This window comes from Onychomys torridus, chromosome 7, assembly GCF_903995425.1.
Source record: "Onychomys torridus chromosome 7, mOncTor1.1, whole genome shotgun sequence".
NCBI lineage: Eukaryota > Metazoa > Chordata > Mammalia > Rodentia > Cricetidae > Onychomys > Onychomys torridus.
Window position 1 is genome coordinate 70,983,463 of NC_050449.1, and position 6,000 is coordinate 70,989,462.

Genomic DNA, 6,000 nt, shown 5'->3' on the forward strand with positions numbered 1-6,000 from the left:
AATAACCTACTGTGATGATTTGAAGACAATGGCCCCCAAAGGCCCATAGGGGGTGGCACTATTAGGAGTGTGGCCTTGTTGGTGGAGGTGTGGCCTTGTTGGAGTAGGTGTGGTTTTGTTGGATGAGGTGCATTACTAGAGGTGGGCTTTGACGTCCTAGACGCTCAAGCCAGTTCACTTTCTGCTGCCTGGGGATCCGGATATAGAACTCTCAGCTCCTTCTCCAGGACCATGTTTACCTGCACATTGCCCTGCTTCTTGACATGATGATAATGGACAAAACCTCTGAAACTGTTAAGCCAGCCCCAAATAAATGTTTTCTTTTATAAAAGTTGCTGTGGTTATGGTGTCTCTTCACAGCAATAAAATCCTAACTAAGATACCTGCCCTCAAGAAACTTAAGTCAGGGGGTCAGAGAGATGGCTCAGCAGTTAAAAGTACTGTCTGCCCTTCAAGAAGACCAGGGTTCAATTCCCAGCACATGGCAGCTCACAACTGTCTGTAACTCCAGTTCCAGGGGATCTCACACCCTCACATATACATACATGTAGATTAAATACCAATGCACATTAAAAAAAAAAAAGAAAGAAAAGAAACAAGTCAGATATATACATCTGTAGCAGTACAATAGGCACCGTAGGACGTGTTTGTTTCTCTTGGAAGAGTGGATAGAAAAGCTGCCACCTAGAAGGTTCAGTCAGATATTGGCATAGTATGGTAAGAAAAAAAAAATCACTCAAAGACACAGTAGTTTAAAACAGTAATCCTCGGATTCATGGTCTAAAAGTCAACAACAAACCCATCAGGCTGTGTTTGACTGGAGGCTTTGGTTCTGGGTTCCAAGTGGAGGACTGGAATCCGAATTGCTCCACAGTGTTCTCATCGTTCCTGGGCTGGAGTATGTGTCCATAGTTGGTCATTCACTAAGGCCAGAGAGAGACCAATTGCATAAAAACAATTCATGCCTCTGCTCTTGCTACATCACTAAAATTCCATTGGTCAAAGCAAGTTAAATGTCAAAGTCTGAGGTCAAGGAGTAGGGTCTTAAGGTTGGGGCATGTGTGCTCTAAAGAGAAGTGAAGGACTGGGACCATACATGACGAAGAGGGTCCTTGAACAGCATCCTGAGAGGTAACTGCAGACTAAGAACAAGCATTTGAAGTAAAGCTCAAGGAGAACAAAGAGACCGAGCTTGGCGCATGAGTGATGCTCTGAGCGTAAATTGGTCTTGGCCTTCCTCACTCTGTGCCTTTCATGGAATGTACCAGGGTCATTAGTGACATGCGCACAGCCTTCGACATGGCAGAAAGAAGATTGGAATAAACCTCAAGTCATGGCCTCATCCTGGTGACGCAAAGCCAGGCTGACCACACATGGACAATTTTAACCCAAGCACTCTGTCCCAATGACTGGCATTGTACAAAAAAACCAAAAAAAAAAAAAAAACCAAAAAAATGATTCACATTCTGCACTGATGTTTGTTTGCACTAATATAGTCTTAACGGTGCTTTTTTCAATGCTCTAAACCTGTACTTTGCATTAGTTTCCTACTGCCCTGAACACATTACTATGGATTTAGCAAATAGCACTAACACTATTTTGTAGCTCTGTGGAACTAGGAACCTGAAATGGGGTTTATGGGCTACAAACAGACTGTTGGCATGGCTGTGCTCCTGGAAACACTAGAAGAGAATCTGTTTCCATTCTAGAAAGCGGTTTCCATTTATAGAATATAGCTGCCCACCTAGGCTTATTCCCTACTTTTTCATCTTCAAAACTAACAGTGTAGCATCTTCAAATCTTCCTCCAATTGTAAACTCTGCACCTTTCTACATTTAAAGGACTCTGTGATTATACTGGGCCCTTAAAGAATCTTGGGTGAGTTCCTTCAACATAGCTGATTCACAATCTTAAATCCTCCTTGACATGGAACATAGCCTATCTACAACTCTCAGCATTAAAGTATAGATGTCTACAAGAGGATATTATTCTGCTTCTCATATGGTCTGGGGAGGAATCGACAGTGTATCATCTGATTGTCCTTTATATAAAGCAGAGAATCATGTTTTAAGTGAATGAATTGAAATCTGATGCCAGTAAGTGGCACGTGACACACAGCACAGTGGTTAGCTGCTGTCATTTCCGTGGCAGTCCAGGTTGGTGCCTGTTTCACATCATCTGCCATACATTTGTCTCACCATCTCAGAGCAGACATGCACCCCTGCGACACTCTGTGCCTTAGCAACTAAGGTAAAGAAAGCAACATTCTTCAGTGCTTATTACATTCATGTACCAAACACTGTATAGGTATGTGGTTTATAATGCGTTCTTCTTATACTCACAGGTGAGAAACCTTGGTCTCCTGGTCACAGAATCACAGAATGCATTAAGGTCTGCCTGGCCCCACAGCCAGTGTTCTTTCATTGTCTCCCATGGAGTCATGGAGACCCTCCACTGACTTACTGAACTGGTGTGGGCCCTAGGGATTTAAATATGTGACTTGAATCCTGACTTGACAAGAACAAACCCAACAGCAGACCATGCGCGCGCGCATGTGCAGATGCTCACACATGAAGATGCTCACACATGCATACCACTATGCACATGTGGGAATCAGTTCTTCTCTTTCACTATGCAGTTTCACAGATGGAACTCAGGCTGGCAGGCTTGGCGGCACCCTTACCTGATGAGTCATTATACCAGTCCTGACGTGGGACTTTGGTACTGATAATGCTCAAACTCCAGTCAGTTCTGCCAACGGCAAGCGTGTGCCTCAGTCCACTCACAACCTCTCTGAACCTGTGGCATTTACAATGAGAAAGTTAAAAGGGGTGACTCCTGAGTTCTTTTCTGGAAAACACCTGAGGTGCTCAGCCTGTTACATGATGGTGAAACTGAAGCATCAACCCCTATTCTTACAATTTTAAAATATTTATTCCCAATGGACCTTTGTAACATGTTCTAAAAAAATTTCAAACTTATATAAGCAACATCATACCATAAACACCCATTCAACATTATTTACCTAATACAGTGGTTCTCAACCTTGCTGACGTTGTGACCCTTTAACACAGTTCCTCGTGCTGTGGTGACCCTCCCAGTCATAAAATTGTCTTCGTTGCTATTTCATAACTGTAACTTTGCTACTGTTACAAATCATAATGTGAATATCTGGTATGCAGGATATCTGATCTGCAGACCCCACCCCCACCCCAATGCAAAGGGGGTCACAACCCACAGATTGAGAACCACTGACCTAATGTTACTGTGCAGAGCCTAGCTTGCTCAACACAGCTTGGATATGATCACAGCTTTTGTTTTCTCCTAAGAAAGTGGGCTGGATTTTCTTTTTAATACATAAAACTGCTGCAATAAATCCATTTCCTTAAATGCATCATCGTTCTGTTCTTTAGGACTAGTGTCACTGACAGCAGGGCTTCTGGAAAAATGGACTACAGTTCCCGGTCTGTAAACTACTTAAGTGTAGGATAAACACCAAGAAACTTTAATGGCAATTTAACTGAGTGCTTTTATGTCTTTTAGATCTAATAATGAAGAATAGTCAAGGGGTGACTGTGTATATCTATTTTAAATGTGGCTCTAGCAATTCATTTTATCATGTGTTTTTTAAACTAGATTTTTAAATTATGGACTATTTGAAACTGTCCATGTGGTTTCTATCCAGATATAAACTCTTCAGCTTGACCATGAGTGTGGTCTTAGCTCTGAAGGGTTTTCACACAGAGCACCCGTCCAATCCAATCTCACCTGCAGTGTGTGGGTTTCCTTCCCCCCTGGTTGCATGGTCTGGTTTTTAAACCTTTCTCCATGTGTCAGCTGTGCAATGACATTTCATTTTAATTAGCATTCCTGTTTAATAGTGAGGTTAGGCAGCTATTTACATGCTTATTAGGTTCTCAGCTGCCTGACTGGGCACGGTAGACAGTTCCGTTTGCAAGTGACGGGAAAATAGAATACTTCACTCTTGCAGCTAAAATTTTAAAGTCAAAACTGGTACAACTTGTTTTGAAGAGAAAAGCTCAGGAACAGCAAGTTTTGACTTGATGGAGGTCAGGAGCTTCAGTAGCAAATGAACGCTGAGGCAGGTACTTTGCTGCTGATGTGTGTGGAAACACGGGTGCTTTGGGTTTGAGTCAATCACTCAGTCATCACCATTAAGACATTTCCGTAGACAGACTCACAGAGAGTTCTGAACCTATTACCCAGTTCTGATTATCTGATGATACTTTTTGGTGCTAATGAGCTCAAGGACAAAGAGTGAGTCTGAGTGCTTGGTGATTCCCATGCTCTGACTTCTTGTTCACTGAGCCTCTCAAGTTGGATGAAAGGAAGTCTGGGTAGGGTGTGTGGCCTTGGGTAGGGTTGATTGAATAGAACCTTTCTATTTTGCACACAGTCAGCCTGAGAACCCACGTTTCCACTGTTGACAGTTTCCCACATTTTCCTAAAGCATGACTGAATCAGAAGGGCTTGGCATGAACTATCCCTCCCCTCCTACTTCTTCTCACCCTCTTTTTTACCCAGCTGAGCACAGAAAATTGCTTTGAGAGCCTCCATTATGGCAACCTCTTTCACATACATTCATTTCTTGCCATGATGACTTTCCTACTCCCAGGACTCCTAACCTTATACTAACTCAGCTGGCAAATCTCTCCCGAAGCTGTATGTTCCCCTAAATTAAAACTTTTAAAGTATTTCCCCCTCTTGGGAAACAAACTTTTATCAAGGCACATAGCATTATTACAAAAAGAACTACTGATCCAACCCATACTTCCTCCTTTATTACATTTGTGTTAACTACCTTTGTGTAGCTCTGACCATAATATCCAACAGAGCAACTTACAGGAGGAGGGTTTAGTTTTGGTCAATGATTTCAGAAAATTCATATCACGATTGCTTGGCTCTAGACTTATGAGTAGAACACCATGGTGGCAGCAGCATGTGGTAAAGAAGAACCTTCACTGCACAGTGAAGGAGAAGGAAGAGAGAAGGGACCAGAGAGGGTAGGTAAACCTTCAAAGGTTTCCCCACAACTCTTCCAGCTAGCCTAGCTCCTGACATTTCCAGAACATCTTCAAATAGCATCTTTAGCCAGAGACCAAGTATTTAAAATAAGAGAATGTGGGCGGATATTCATAGTCAAACCAAGACATTTTTATTATTACAATGCATCTAGGCCGCCGCCCCGCCGCTGAGCCTGCCTGCCTCTGCAGCCCCTGCCCGCTCTGCCTGCCTGCCTCCAACATTTTTATTATTTAGCATTTCATATACATTCATTCATACAGTATGTAGTTTTGTGTGGGTTATTTTCTTAATAATATTTTTGTAAAATGTGTTCATGCTGTTGTATATACCAGCGTCCATTTTGCAGCTTACAGCATCTTTCTTACGCCTACACCACATGTGTTAATTTGTGTCTTTAACCTGCAGGTGACCATTAAAGGTATTTTTACTTTGACACATTGACATGCTGCCCAGAACATTAATACAGTGTTCTTTTGGTGCATATGTGTGCAAGTATTTGTGTTAGAAATATACCTGAAAGTGCCCTTCTCGGGTCATGACACTAGGATTCAAATCCAGTAGATACTGGCATCTCGAAAAGATTGTATAATTTATATTCCCATGAGTATATGCTACTTCACTTTTTAAATTTGTGCTCCCTTTTTGAGCTAGGGCTTGCTGGCTGCCAGTTGAGCTGAAGAACAATGAGTTCTGAGTTCGTGCGAGATCCCACTTCAAGGGAATAAGGCAGAGAGCAAGGAAGACAATTTGAATTGTTATGTCTCCCTGGCAAAGGATCCTGTTTGATTGTTCTCTTAATTTAAAGAGAGCCTCATGTGAATTTGACTTAATAATGTTGATTCTACTAGTTTGTACATACAATTTGACCTTTTTTTGTTATTTTCTTCTATTGAATCCCAATCAGCTTCCCATTCTCTTTTCCATCAGAGAACAGCATGCCTCTTCTCTCAAGAG